The 16,804-nt window shown below is 35.0% G+C and overlaps 1 pseudogene; it reads left to right on the top strand.

The window, feature by feature from the left end:
* The first annotated feature begins 3,887 nt into the window (after positions 1 to 3,887).
* Positions 3,888 to 12,703, top strand: LOC120140690 (annotated as a pseudogene).
* Positions 12,704 to 16,804: the final 4,101 nt, after the last annotated feature.

Here is a 16,804-nt window from a genome sequence, read left to right as displayed (position 1 = left end):
TTAATCCCCAATCTATTCCAAAATACCAAATTAAATTCACCACTTTATAATTCCTAAAATTTAGCCCCTAAATTGGGGTGTTACAAAACCGGTCAGTCGTTGACCATTCACCGTTGATTGTTGACCGACCATTGACCGTTAACTGTCGATCGACCGTTGACCAGCGATTGGTGTTGACTTTTTTTAAAAATCTCTATCTTAATTTCTTTGACGTTATGAGTCTGATTTTGCGATCCGTTTTGCCAAATTCTGACCCCGAAACCCCTGAATCAAGCTCATTAATCCAAAATACTTAGTATTTTTAGCATTTTTACTTATTTATTTTGGATTTGGTTATATAATTGATTCCAGGAAAATATTTTTATGAAGATACTCATGTTTCACTCGATCGAGGGTTAGTTAGATCTGGTGCTTCTCGTCCGTCAAATATGCTTGATTCGCGTTCTTTGAGAGTTACTCGTAGGTTTCTCTAAATTGTTTAAATAAAGGTTATTATTATTCATATTAGGATTCCGATATGGATTTTTCGATTCAACAGACTCGATAGTAGGCTTTCCTTCTCAGACTACTCAGACCAGTACATATGTGTTTCCTGATGGTGTTACATTACTGTTTTAAACTATTCATCTGAATTGTTTAAGATTTCCGATGATACTGAATATTTTTATGACACGATACTTGATTTTCTGAATATTGTTTATCTGATATCTGCTTTATTGTATATTTCTGATATGATCTTTGATTACTTTATTTTTGTATTTGATTTGTTAGTATGAAATATTTTCATTTTTTATTGTATTATACTACCATTTTCACTTGAATACATACATGTTTATTACTGTCATTGGGGGTATTATTAGAGGAAGTATACCAGGCCTAGTTTATGACTTGTAAGACCTTACCGCATGGTCTTCTGCTTTGTGCATAGGGTAAGTCCTTACCGCAAGTCCTTATGCTATATGCATAAGGTCCTTACCAGGTAAACAGGTGGGTGTATGGTTCTGGGGAACCTACATATTATAGTGATCGGATGGGGGTAGTGTTTATATATATTTTTAAACATGTTTGATGAACTGATTTTTACTGAAGTATTTTATCTGTATGTTTTTTATACACCGTAAGGAGCACACTGGACTTTTTAGCTTATTTTGTAAATTTTAACTTTTTCAGATATTAGCAGACCGTATCTAGCAGACTTAGCATCATGAGGACTGACTACTCCTATTTTTTTACCACTGTATATCTCTATAAGCTTTTTTGTTATACTTTGGTGCCACATGTTTTTGCTATCGTCTCGAAATATCTGTATTACCAATATTTTGTTATGTAGATGTTTTATACGATTTTTTGATATATGTATATATATGTATATATACATATATATATATATGTATATATGTGTGTGTGTGTGTGTGTGTGTTTATCGTATGAAACTTTCTTATGACTAATTTCATATTATACTATTACATGGATTTTAACGTTGTTTTAAATATGAAAAAAAATTATGAATACAATATGTATCCGTCTAGATTTGGACATAACGTTTATGTCGGGCCTAGGGTGTTGCAAAATTATTTTCTTATTAACCTTCAATATTTAATTTATTAATTATTTAATCTAAGAAATGTACATATTCGTTATTAAATAATTCAAATCAAATATTGTAAGAGACCTATTATAAAAAATCTCTCTCAAACATTAAATTTTTAGTTAAAAGGAAAGAAAAATATCTTTCATATCTAGTTTTACATTTTTTTATTCATTGATTTCTAAATATGTAATATATTCATTTATTCAATGAATTAGATAGCAAGTCTATTGCGCGAAAAAATATTTCTTCCTCCCTTCAATTTTTATTTGTTTAGTTTAATTATTTTTAGAGTTAATTATACGATTGATCACAATCGTTTATGTATTGTACATTTTTCCTCTCTTATTTCAAGAAACATAATATATGATCATTCTCAATTTAATTTAATTAAGATGCGGTCACTTTTGTTAGATTTTTAACATATTACTGACATATCATACTGAATATATAAAATTTTAAAAAAAATACACAAATAGAGACTAATATTTAAATAAATTTTCATTTCTTTCCCACTAAAATTTCAAGAACCCTAATCAAATTCCCAATAATCCCATCTCTAACTAAAAATTCTTCACACGAATCAAACCGAATCAATGTCCCGGTACGTCTCGACCATCGATAACTGCTTCGATAAATATCCCTTATTGTTGTTCATCAACGGCAACGGCAACGGCAACAAGGACATGCGTTCCAAATCTTCCATTTTTGAGTCGCATAACGATGGTGTTGTTGGTGTGATGGCCTCTCTTCTTGGCTTTCTGTCCTTCACCATTTCTTTGTTTGTAATCAACGGAACGCGAATCGAGGCTCGTTTTGTTTGTAAAGGATTTTTAGTTAGAGCTGGGATTATTAGGAATTTGATTAGGTTATCGAAAGTTTAATAGGAAAATGAAATTTTACTTATATATTAGTGTCTATTTGTGTATTTTATCCTTTTTAATTTTATATATTTAATGGGCCATGTAAAAATCCAATGAAAAGTGATCATATATTATAATTTTAGAAATCACTAAAGAAAAGAGGACAAAACATAAACTAAAGTGAGCAGTCATATAGTTAACCCTTATTTTTATTTCACACTACAGCTTTTTTTATGTCTAAGATAAACTACACATTTAGTATTTCAACTATTATTTTTGTTTTATTTGGATCATCCAATTATTTTTTAAAATCATGTCTAACATTACATTTTAATTTTATTTTATTCACTCACTGTTAAAAACCTAGTAAAACTGTTGATATGACATTTTTATTTTTCAATAATAATGTGGTATTACATTATAGTAATATGTCAACATCACTATTAATTTTTTAACAGTGGGTAATCGAAATGAAACCAAAATTAAATGTTAGATATAATTTTTTAAAAAAAAGTTGGGTGGTCGAAACATAACAAAAACTATAATTGGGGCACTAAATGTGTAGTTTACCCTTTCGTTTTAGTTACTCAATTTTTTTAAATCACGCATAACATTACATTTTAGTTCTATTTTAGTTACTCGTCTTTAAAAAATAAATAGAACTACCGACATGACCTTTTTAAAAAAATTCAATGATGACGTGACATTACGTTATGGTAACATGTTACCATCGATATTAACATTTTAACAGCAGGTGGTCAAAGTAGAACCAAAATGGAATTAACAAAATGATAAAATTAATCTAACAATTTGTACAAATGGTCACTTTGACTCATATTCTTTTTTTAGAGCATTTTAATCTCATAACGTTTCAAGTTTTGGTCAAAATACCCCCTATTGGAAGGAAATCGTCAGTTGACTAGTGGTCAACATATGTTGATATTATGATATTTTCATATGTACTTAATTATTAATGTGTCAGTTGTCACATCATCATTTTAAATGATATGATATATATCACATCATCATTTGGGTGATGATTCGTGAAGTACATGTAAAACAAATCACATCAGTAATACATATTGATTGTTAGTCAGCTAATATTTTTTTTTTTTTTTTGCAACAAGGATATTTTGACAAAATATTGAAACATTCAAATTAAAATACTTAAAAAAAATAGTGGCTAAAACAATCATTTGTATAAATATTGATAGGTAAATTTATTATTGTGTCAATATAATTGTAGGTATAATTATTTTAAAAAAAATAATAGTTAAATGTCTAAATATATATTTTATCTTAAAATATAGTCAAAAATATAGTCAACGTCCGGAGATTGAGTAAACGGAAGTGCCACGTGGATAGCCCGATCCTACGTATCCCTCTATTTGTGATTGATCCGGTTTGCTTTCTTCTCCGTTTGGTTCATTCGGGCTTCGTGGGTCTCTCCCACTTCCTCTTATGTTCTGATTCTCCCACATGATCTCCCAAATCAGGTCCATTGGAAAAAAAGGTTCACGCCTTCTGGATCCCTAATTTATCATCTGCTGTTATTCTCTCACCCGTATTTCCACTGCATAACTCCCCCATAATACAGCCAGATTTTAATAGCTGAGGTGTTATTTGCAATTCATTGAAGCATCCAACACATTTTCTCTCTGTATATCTTCTTTCTTTCTTTCTTTCTTTTTGTCTATTTTTCTTATTTAGTTTTAAGTGACTGAATTAGTAGAACAAATTTTAAGAATGTTTCCATCGCTGCCAAAGGAATGATTCTTTTGGTTGGAAAATGAATCCGATTTTAGTTTGCCGCTTTTAATTTGTTTCTGTAATATTAGTTTAAATTTTCTTATGGTTTTAATTTTAATTTATTTGTTTCGTTTCTTATTCTAGTTCCCGTGTTTGGTTAATCCGTTTTCTGCTTCATTTTATGTTCTTAGTTTGAGATCAAGGACCTGTGGAGTGAAGAACTACATAGACAAAGATGTTTGGTGCATCTAACCGTGAGACTTTCTCTTACCATTCCATTCTTTCTGGTTGAAATCGTATCCTGATTTTATAGCTTGAGACGTCATTCCGATGAATGCATAATTGATTCGTTTCCTTTTTGGAAGCTCCTGCTAGTAACTTACACGCATTTTTTAAGTTATCATTATTATTGTTTTGTATTTTTGGCGGCTTTCTTTAAATGCTACTGCACTTTATTACTCTAAAAGTGTGTGCCTGTATCCTGATAGTTTTCTGTTCCTTGGTAAACTATTAGCTGGTTGTGTAGTGTCTGCAGTTAATTATAATATTTTAATTAGCAAATCGATTGCGTTAGTTACTGGTCAATAATCAATCATTGTCATATGCTTGTAGTTCTTTGTTTTTTTTTTAATCTTTAACCTGTGTTTCACTTCATCCTTTTTGAGGATAAATTTGTTTTAATTATGATTTTTTTGTACCATTAAATTAATTGTTAGAAACTCTTCAAACAGCTTTTGGGCAATCATCAAGTAGCCCGTTTGCATCCCAATCTGTTTTTGGCCAGACCAGCAATGCAAGTAGCAATCCATTTGCACCTAAACCTTCCTTTGACAGTCCAAATCCTTTTGGTTCCCAAACAGGGGTTTCAATATTTGGGGGTACTTCTACTGGAGTGTTCGGTGCAGCCCGATCTTCTTCTCCCTTCTCCTCAACAACTGCCTTTGGTGCCTCATCATCTCCAGCTTTTGGTTCTTCTACACCTGCTTTCGGCAGTTCATAGTCATCTTTCGGTGGTAAGTGTGTGTATGTTTTCCCTTGCTATTATTATGATTTAGTAATCCTTCATTTGGATAATTTCATATTCCTCCTGTTAATTATATTAAATAATACGATTGCAGTTGACATAATGTGTAAATTCTAGAATTCTATTGTTATGCTCAACCAAGAGTCAACACTAATCTGTTTTGTTAGGTTTGTTTAGTTACCTATATGCATTTATACTCTTTACTTTGGAGTTTAGACTTTAGACTAATTTGTTCCTATAAGAATTTATACTCTTTAGAGTAATGTGTAGATCATTGGTATTTTGTGATGCCTTAATAATCATAGCATTCTAATAATTGTTATGCAAATATATATCCAGTTAGTTGCACTTTTATTTCAAGGAGATGGAAAATTTAGTGTTCATTAGAAAGTGTATTTTTTTAAATTACTTCATTCTTCATTAAGCACTTAAACATGATCAAGGACGAGAACTATCTATCATGTGGAGCTCTTCTTACTCAAAAACATTTAAGCTGCTAATTTCTGGTTATCAGTGACCTTTAAATCATTAGCTCTTGGGTAGACTGGTGTCTGTTGACTTTATTTTGTATAGGATCTTCTCTTTTTGGTCAGAAGCCTGCATTTGGCTTTGGGTCTACTCCCACTCAATCAAGTCCTTTTAGAAGCACAAATCAGCAATCTCAACCTGCATTTGGTAGTGGTATATTTGGTTCCTCCACACCTTTTGGTTCAACTCAGTCTGCGATTGGTTCCAGCTCTGCCTTTGGTGCCACAAGTACCCGGCTTTTGGTGCCACAAGTACCCCGTCTTTTGGTGCCACAAGCACCCCTGCCTTTGGTGCCTCAAGTACACCTGCATTTGGTGGCACAAGCACTCCTACGTTTGGTGCCACGAGCACCCCTGCCTTTGGTTCAACTGGAAGTCCAGCATTTGGGAGCACTGGAACAGCATTTGGTGTGTCTAATGTTCCGGTCTTTGGAACTGGAGGCACATTTGGGCGTCAAGCTCAGCTGCTTTTGGCACTTCTGCCACTCCTGCTTTTGGAGTTTCAGGTTCTGATTTTGGGGGTTCAAGCACTCCTGCTTTCGGAGCATCTTCTACTCCATCGTTCAGCTTTGGGTCTAGCCCAGCCTTTGGTCAATCAACACCAGCATTCGGTAATAGTCCATATGGAACAATATCATTTGGAGCCCAGAGTTCTCCTTTTGGTGAGTAATCAATCTGCATGATCCACTACAAACTTCGAAATTATTTGTACGGTTTAGGCAAAAGTATATAGTTTGATAGGCCTTCCGCATTGTTAGTGCAAGTTGACTTTTACCCGCACACATGCACACGAATAATTAAAAATTGAATTTTCATGCAGTCTCGGCATTTGGAAGCACTAGCCTTGGCCAGTCACCGTTTGGTGGCCAACTTGGGGGAAGTCGAGTGGCTCCTTACACACTGACAACTGATGCAGATAGCGGGAGCGGGCAGCCAGGTGCAAAGTTAGAGTCAATATCAGCTATGCCTGTTTACAAAGATAAAAGTGACGAGAGGCTGAGATGGGAGGATTATCAATTAGGAGATAAAGGTACCATTGTAAAATAATGTAAAGCCCTTAAAATTAGTAATTCCTTTTCTGTTGTTTGACATTCACTACCTTTCTGTACTAATGTGAAATATCAGGTGGACTGCAGCCAGCTGCTCAGCCTACTGGAGGAATTGGGTTTGGTGTGTCATCTGCATCTACTAGTCCTTTTGGTTCTTCAACATTAGGCCAAACACCTGCAAATCCTTTCTCCAGCACAAGCACCAATTCATTTAGTGTAAAACCTCCATCCTTCAGTAGTTCAGGTATTGCAACCTCGACTACTACATCAAATCCTTTTCAATCAACATCATCAAGCCTTTTTGGCCAAACTTCATCAACTTCATTATTTAGTTCATCATCTACTCCTACATTTGGAACCGGTTCATCTCTCTTTGGTTCGTCTGTCACTCCATTTTCATCTTCGCCTTCCATTTTTGGTTCTGGTGTAACTCCTGCAACAACTTCAGCATTTGCCATCAGCTTAAATTTTGGCAACAGTCGGACATCACCTTTGTTCAATTCTTCCCCTGCAATTGGGCAGACTGGCAATGCATTTGGCCAGATGACCTCTACCTTAGGACAGAATACTACTAACTTTGGTCAAACAAGCATTTTCAACACACCTTCCACTGGATTTAGTGGGAATCTCTTTTCAAGCTCTCCATCCGCGGCTCCTTGCAACTCAGCTGCCTTTGGCACAACAGTAACTTGTGAAATCTTTATAGTTGCCCTTTTTCATGATGTTTACGGTCCTTAGCTTGTATTAATTGGTTATAGTACCAATACTACTATTGTTGAGGGATTTCAGACCCCCCCAACATGTCCAGCATTGTATTCTTAGGTTGTTTGTGTTTGGTTTAGCTTTGAGATTTTGTCCCCAGTTCCTGAAGAGGGCATATGAGCACCTCTTGGTGGAGGGTGATTCTTTGCACGTGCCCAAGTGCTCACATTTCACACCTGTGGATCTCGGCATGCCTATGTGAACCTCTCACAGCTCTCGGCACAGTTATGTGAGCCATCCTCCCCAAGAGATGCTCCCATCCCTTTTTCAGGGACGAAAACAAAATCCCAGGGGTAAAATGAGCTCAAATACCATGGCAATACAATGCCGGATGTTTTGGGGTCTGAATCACTCAAAATTATAAAAGCCATGACTACGAGTCACAAGTTGAGTGACATCAACTCAATCATGAAAATTACAAATACCCAGTTTATAAAATAAAAGATAATATAGTCATAAGATTTTTTTAGGTCTTTTATTGCTTTTTAATTAAAAATAGATTTATTTAAAAACTACCCATGTCATTTTTAACCACCAAAATAATTGTTTGTTTCCAAGTAGTCTTTTTTCTGTGCATTTCATCATGTTGTTGCAGGTTGCAGAATTATCTGCCTCTTTTTATTGTATTGAGAATTAAATCTAATTTGTCCAATATTGAGCCTTGTGTGTGATTAATTGAAAAAAGGAGTAGTTATTTTTATGAGGGTTGCTTTAAAAATTAAAATATTTTATGAGATTAAGACTTTAGGGGATTGGCTTGTTCTATTTTTCAATAATACTCTCTCTAGGTCTATACACGAGTCTTTATGTGATAAACATGCATGTTTTTCTCAAGTTTGTAGTTTGGCCTACTCTTTGTGCAGCCCTCTTTTGCTTATCCTTTTCAGCCAGCTCAGACCAGTGGTACTTTCAGCTTTAGCAATTTTAATCAAACACAATCAGGAAGGCGAAGCTTTATCTTGAATATTATAATCGGAGTTTGAGATTTATCTGATGATGCTGTCTATAATGACGTTGTTGACATTGTAGGTGGTGGATTGGGCATTTTTGGTCAGAGTAATATTGGCCTGTCGTATGTGTAATATCTTTGAGATTTTTCTTTTGTTTTCACTGGCACACACACACACACACGGATATATATATATATATATATGTACACTCTTTTTTTACATTTACACGTCTATGAAAGCGAGTGCTTGAATAACTTTTCTCCATGTTTATACAAATAGTTATGTGATTTATTGTGCAGCTTAATCCTGCATGCTCCTGTTTGACAGGTCTGCTACCCCTAATGCTGCTGTAGTACAACCAGGGACTATTATAAATCCTTATGGATCACTCCCTGCAATGCCTCAAATGTCTATTGGTCGGGCTGGAAGTGCACCATCTGTTCAGTATGGAATTTCCAGCATGCCTGTAACTTTCTGACCTCACTTTGTTTTTTCAAGTTTGAGTTGTTGATCTGTTCACTTGTAGATCATTAGTTCTCTCTTCAAAATTCCGATGATTTTGTTTTAAATTAAAAATATAATAGTATTCATTGGTTGACTTCCAATTACTATCAGGTGGTGGACAAACCTCCCCCTGTTAGAATATCTCCCTTATTGACTTCTCGGTACCATTCACAAAGGCGGATCAGTTTGCCGGCAAGGAGATATCACCCTACTAGTAATAACCCAAAGCTGAGAGTCCTACACCTCACAAAATTAGTAACTCTAAAATGTTATTTTTGCTCTAGTCCATGTTAGTAGCATTTAGTCTCTCGTATTGAGAGTAATTTTTTTCCTTATGTAATTGATTCCTATTTGTAGCGTCTCGTGTTTCTAGTCTCTCTTGTCCCTTTGTCCAACACACTCCCATATGGACACCTTGGATTATAGTCAAACCGATTAGCTTACAAAGGGATACCAATTGACCCGGTGAAATAAATAGTAATGCCTTTTATTGTGAGAGGTCTCTTTTTGTGCCATTGAAATATTCTTTCTCAACTGTGAAAATCTGTGTTTTAAAAAGCGCGCCTGAGGCGCTTTGAGGCAAGGCGTTTAGAAGAAAGCCTCCGACCACTAAGGCGACGACGAGTACATGAGGCGGCGATTCAGTCGTCGGAGGCGGCGAGAGGCGACGAGACGATGCTTTTAGCGATTCACGTACAATGATTGCAAGACTCTTTCGGTGTAGACGTGGTAGTTGTTGTGGTAGTCATAGAAGGGCCTGATGGCGGTGTCGTTCTAATAACTTTCACCGGTATCGGAAAACTCTGTCGGTGCTGATGTTGTTGTTGATGGTGAATGGACAGAGACCCGACGACGTTGCTTGGCGGAATCATCCGAACAGAACCTCCACCAGCAGTGGTTCCCTGCCTTCTGACTCGTCATCATCTTCATCATCGTTTACACTTTCTTCAGAACTTTCATCAGCTCCATCTTATCTATTACTTTTCAATCTATCCCCTCTTCTCTTACTCGCTCTACTCAAGCGATCTCTTTCTCTTTCCCGTTCCATATCTCGCTCTCTATCCCGTTCCCGTTCTAGTTCTAGTTCCCGTTCCCGTTCTCATTCTCGATCTCTTCTTCTCTTTCTCTGCCCTTCTCTCCCTCTTCTCCTTATCTCTCTCTTTCCTCTTTTTGTTCTCTAAATGTCATCTTCTTTTCGCTATTTCACCCTCAATGAAACCCACTCCAAGTCTTAGTGAACAGCCACGATCACTGATTACCAAATAATGACCGAATCTGAACCCTTCATTCCTTGACAGATCCAACGATTCACATTGGGTTTAAACCAACATGGCAAGACCTCAACCGTTGATTAATTATCTCTTCTCTCCCTTAACCTTTTTTTTAATTATTCCCTATTCGCAACGTGTCATATTCATTATTTTAACCTTTTTCTAAATTATTCTATATTCGCAACGTGTCATATTCAAAGGTTAAATTGTGTTTGAGGTATGGTTGTAAAATATTTACAAATTTTTTGTAAAATTAAGCGTCTCACGTATGTGAATCCCTTGTCTCAAAGCGCCTCAAAAGTTGAGGCTCTAGCTAATCGCCTTGGAGCGCCTCGTGCCTTTTAAAACACAGGTGAAAATGCTATGATTTTGTTTTCAAAAGTTAAAGTCTATTAGAAGTCTTTGTACCATACCAAAAAACTTATTCGAGTCTCTTTATTATAGAAAGGAACAGTTGTCTCTGTACCATACCAAAAAGTTCATTTTAGTCCCAAAATGTTTGAAAAGTTAACATTTTGGTCCCAAACACTATAGTCCTTGTTAGTTGGCTTAAATATTTTAGTTTAAACTCTCTTCAGGTCCCTCTCAATTTTGAACTCGAGCAAAGTAATCTCTCAAAACATTTTTTGTGAACTTTTAAGTAAAATGTCCAAACAGTAAATGCAAAATCATTTCATATTCTAACTCCAATCTCCGCTGTCTTCACTTACAATAATATTATAATTACAAACCAAAACATAAAAAAAATTTAATTGAAAAAGTGAAAATTTAATTTTCTTACAATTTTTAGAATTCAAGTGGAGGTAAGGGTTTAACCGAAAAAGATGATAAAAGATCAAAGAAAATATTTAAAATTTCAATAAAATTTTCAAAATTCTGAATAAATATTGTGAAATTATATAAATTTTTAGTTTTATTTTATTTTAAAAATAATCCAATCAGAGTTGAACACGTGTCATGCACTGAGTGAAAGGTCAACACCATTATAGACCATTCTTATTTATTCACTTTCAAAATGTACATTGAATAAATTACTCTCCTTTTTTCAAGAGGGATCAATTTGCTCAATTTCAAAATTGATAGGGACTTAAGGGTGTTTAAAACAAAATATTTAAGCCAAGTAACAATTACTTGAAAAGTTTTGACCAAGGTATTCACTTTTCAAACGTACAAGAACTTAAATGTACATTTTTATGGTAGAGGGACTAAAATGAACTTTTTTAGTAATGGTACAGAGACTTTTAATAGACTTTAACCGTTTTAAGATGCTTGAATTCATGGTTATTTATTTATTTTTAATAGTCTGATTAAAAGGATTTTTTGCTACTCATGCTGACTATTTGGAGCATGCTTTTAATTTAGGCAAAATTTCTGATGATGTCTCCAATGCTGAGAATGAAGATGGTAAGTAGTATCTTTTACATGAAACTGTAATCACCTTTAGGTTCCTGTCATGCCATTTTATTAATTTATATTGCTTCTTTTATTTAGCATTTTATGATGTGGAACTTTCATGGCTAACAATCTCTCTCTTCCTCACCCCTATTGTATTGCTTGGTTTAGAAACTAATTGTTGCTCCACAATCTTTTCTTTTATCTTTCCAGTCTGCTAGATTGTCTGTAATGGTAGCCTGTTTTTTATTCCCTTTCTGCCATGATGCCATGTTGATTCTTTTCTGATAAAGATTTCGATAATTGTCTGATCATCTAGGCTGCTGTTCAATCTTTCTTGATTAATATGATCCAGGTGAAAATGGCCTTGCGAAGGAGCGAATTCATCCAGTCAGAGTTAGCCAGAAAGCTAGCGGAGTCCATTATGATCATTCTGCTCAAAAAGAGGATTCATACATGACACTCAATGACCATAGAGCTGGTGAGGCTGCTATCGTGTTCGAGCATGGGGCTGACATAGAAGCTCTAATGCCGAAGCTTAGGCGGTCTGATTACTATATAGAACCTCGAATCCAGGAACTGGCGGCAAAAGAAAGGGCTGAACCAGGGTACTGTTGGCATGTCGAGGACTTTGTGGTCGGGCGGAATGGTTACGGAAGCATCAAGTTCCTGGGTGAGACAGATGTGAGACGTCTGGATCTGGAATCCCTTGTGCAGTTCAACAACCGTGAGGTAATTGTTTACATGGATGACACCAAGAAACCTACTGTTGGACAAGGTCTCAATAAGCCTGCAGTGGTAACGCTTCTTAACATAAAGTGCTTCGATAAAAAGACGGGACAGCAGAATATGGAAGGTCCGAAAGTCGAGAAATATAAGGAAATTCTCAAAAGGAAGGCGGAGGACCAAGGAGCTGAGTTTCTTTCTTATGATCCTATCCAAGGAGAGTGGAAATTCAGGGTCAATCACTTCAGCAGGTATAAGTTGGAAGATGATTACTGAAAATGCGCTATTGCAGACTGATAGGGACAATGTTACATTGCCTTCATGCCAAGCGTTGATAGGGAGTGTGGGATGTTCCTTAGTGTTTTTTGTCCAATTTGTTTTGAAGTGTACAAAATTTTACCAATCTCTGGTAAACCAATGAATTGTTGTCTGTGCTTTCTTTCCTTCCCTTTTTTTTGCATTACAAAGAAATCCGTAATCCGGAAATGGATACAAAAACGGATGTTAAATTTGAATTTAGTTTTATTAGATGATTTGGATTCTTTAAAATTTATTTAAATCAATATGTTTACTTTTCAATTTATATAAGAAAAATGCTTAAATTTTTAGAGAAAAACAATGTCATATATGATGTTTTAAGGTTTGAAAGAGGGTTTGAGATAAAAAAAAAAGATGATTGGAAAATAGTTCCTCAATCTTCTCTGAAAATACTTTTAAATTAGTATAATAAACCTTCTAAGAAGGGAAACCCAAAATTACTAATTTAATAATTAAGAGAAAAATGACTAAATTATAACTAAAAGACACATAAGTAGCTTATTCACTATTTTAGAAAAAGTTAAATCTTAATATCAATTCTTTATCTTTTCTTTTCGTAAACTAATCATTGCATTGTCTAATTAAACATTTACCAGCTAATATGTTCTTTTGTTTTCATTTGAGCACCAAAGTTTTCACTTTTCATTACAGTTACCAAAATCTTCATTTTTCATATTTTAGTCCTTAAATTTTTTTTTTATCTAAAATCAATTATTCTTTAATCTATGCTATAAAATATAATTAATCCCATTATCGGAAATCTAAAACAATAAGATAACTTACCAAAAAAGAGTATCCTAATCATTGGACATCGAAAAAAAAAATTACACAGAATTTTAAGGTGTTGCAAAGACGCTGAAGAGAAGGGCCTCTTCCGCAGTCTATACATGTCTCCTCTCATCCTCATTTCATCCAGTACATCATGCATCTCTAATGGATACTCGTGGGAACAAAATGCAAAGGTATAATGTTTAATGGCCTCAATAACTCCTTTGTTTCCTCCGATGAAGACGATGATGAAATATCAATCGAAGAATAAATATTAAAATTGTCATTGGTTATACCCATCACCTATGCTGGAGGATTAGCAAAAGGCCCCGACTCATCGTGCAAAGACACTTTACTCGCTCCTTTGTTTTCACCTACAATAGCCTCTGGCACCCACGCCTCATCTTACAACCTCACTCAGATCATCATTGAGTGTCTTTAAACTCCTGCTCTACCTCTCCTCCTCCTCTAGATTCACTTCTGTGACAACTCCTCTAGGATTACATCGTCATCAGACTTAAAATTCCTTGCAAAGCTCCACGTAATCTGCTAGACTGACTAGAGTATATGAGGAAAATTGCGGAACGCGAGCAGCGTGTCTACCTCCTCCACCTTCTTCCATAATAGCATCTTTGCCCAATCATTTATGCCTCCATAGGGCTACATTTTCCTACAATCTTGTAGACCCGGAGGCAGCTTGAACATACTTGCAGCATCTACAATTTTGAATCCATCGAGGATTCTCCCACGAAAAAATTGCAAACATTCAGAACAAAAGTCTCCTCAGAAACAACAGTCATCCGCCCTTCTTTAATGAATTGCTCCTCCTCCCCTTCCTACTATGGAATAGTAGTCTTTGTCATCTAATCAAGCATACTCCATCGTAGTGAAAAATCAAAGCCTTTGGGTAGCTTCCGCGTAACTTGTATATCTTTGGAACAATCCAACCTAAACTTATACTTGCTGCTCCAATATAAGATAGGCTCTTGTCTTAATCCCCTTAGTATGCCTCCGCATAAAACTTAAAAGTTACAAACTGGTCTTTTGGGCCACTCTGTTTAGTTTAAAAATAATTTGTAGCACAAACACCGATAGAAACAATTTTTTCATTGGTATAGGGTAAGATAACCAATGACAATCCACCAGGAAATGTCAATCAATTGGTCCAAAGCTACCCCAAACGAATTGATTACACCCTTCACAAAGCGGTGCATTGAGAGACGGATCCTAGCCTCCAAAACAAACAAAGGTAGATAACTTAATCATTCTTGTAACATCCTATACCCGATGGCGTAGGATAACCCGAGCATTCTGAGTGCATTAGATTTTTAAACGAATCGAACAAACAAGCCCTATCCATGCGTACTAAGTGAAAACGGTTAAGATAAATATTCAACACGCAACACATCATAACATAATAGCACAAAATTAGGCTTCCAACAAACATACAATCATACATTGCACATAAAACGAGATTATACAACATAGGGGTAAATCAATTATTTCACATGCCATTATCAATTCAATGTTAAATATGAAAATTGTGTTAATTAATAATGATTGCCCATACCTGATTAGACATGCAAATTTTTATTTTAATCAGCGACCTAACTGAGCACAATCTTTTAGGGACCAAAACATAAATAATACAAAAGTTACATACGAACAACAAACATGCAATTGACACTGTTATGTAATTCAGAATATTAAAGGATGACAGAACAAGTTTCATCAAATTTTGATTTAAGACCAAGTAATAATTAAAAATTCATTTCTAGGACCACTTTGAACTCACATAAACATCCTAGGGTCAAACTAAGACTTAGAAACACTTGGGACTTTTATGAACCAAATTTTACCTTTTTTTCATCTAGCAAACAACAAATTAATCAATCCATTTTCACAGGGGATTGATCCTTTGCATTCTAGTATGTAAAGTTGGATCAAGGGATCGATCCATTTGGAAGGGGATAGATAATTTGCCTAAAGGGGTTGATCCTTTTAGCCAAAGGATCGATCATTTTTCTGGAAAATGAAAAAAATTCATATGAACACGCAAGAACAAGCCAACATATCACCACACGATTGATCCTACGGTCTACGAACATGCTTGAACACACTTGAATCGGTTTAAACATGTCAAAACACATATGTAGCATGCTTCATATCATAATTTAACATTTCATACAAGAATCTAGCATTTGTAGTCAATTATTACATATAATGTCAACTTTCAAGCAAGTCACATCATCATATTGTGCATTTTGGGTCATTTCATTCATCCTATGAACCTAACATACCATGTACACATATTCAAACTTGTCTAAGCACACCAAACCCAACTTGAGACATACAACCACAACTGAGCAATTTAGGCAACTTAGGCATTATGAACAATTGTACACAAGAAAATTTAAGATCAACATCATGTGTTTATTCAAAGATTCAAGTATCCAGAAGCCACATTATGAACTCAAATCATGTTCAACATCTCATTACTCAATCTAACGCCTACATAAGATCCCACATTGCCTCAAACCACTAGGTAAAACCACATAAGCTTTATTAAAATCATGCTTTGTTTGATCACAAGCAGATGATCTCTTCTTTCTCCCAAATTAACAACTAATCCTTGAGTGTGAGCTAAAAGCTCAGTGAGTGATTAAACATTCCTGAGTGATTAAACATTCCTAAGTGATGCACATATCAAGGCTAAAAGAGAACACTCCTAAATGCCATACAAACCTCACATGTTCTTACCTCAATGATCATCCCAATATGTCGTGCTATGATTTACCTACATTATACTCCAAATGCACACAAATATCAGATAGCAAACGTGTTTTAGTTTATCACATGCACTACTATAAATCACGCACACATGCACAATTACCTTTGTGGCAAGTAACACACATAACACAATTAATTCCAATTTAAGATCAATGGCGTTTGTTCACAATACAAGTCATTCGATGGATAAATAGATTTCATACATTTCCCTTTTATTTGTGGACCCACTAAGGTCCAAAACTATAATGTTCGAGCTACGCTCAACACTCCAACCTTACCGCTTAATCTTCTCGGAGCTAAGATCAAGTCACCAACCTTACCACTTCAATTCCCTATCACTCACACATATAGAACATAAATTACTATTTCCTAGGCATTCCTTTCAAATCCAAAGGTCCTATTAAGAACAATTTCCAATTAATTTATGTTCATCAAGAGTAGTTGACATAAGATGCATAGTTTAACATATCCTATTCACAATTTTAAACATAAAACAGATTGGTTGTCATGATCAACCTTAACT

This window comes from Hibiscus syriacus, unplaced genomic scaffold, assembly GCF_006381635.1.
Source record: "Hibiscus syriacus cultivar Baekdansim isolate YM2019G1 unplaced genomic scaffold, ASM638163v2 tig00002237_pilon, whole genome shotgun sequence".
Taxonomy (NCBI): domain Eukaryota; kingdom Viridiplantae; phylum Streptophyta; class Magnoliopsida; order Malvales; family Malvaceae; genus Hibiscus; species Hibiscus syriacus.
This window is presented reverse-complemented; position numbering and strand designations above follow the sequence as displayed.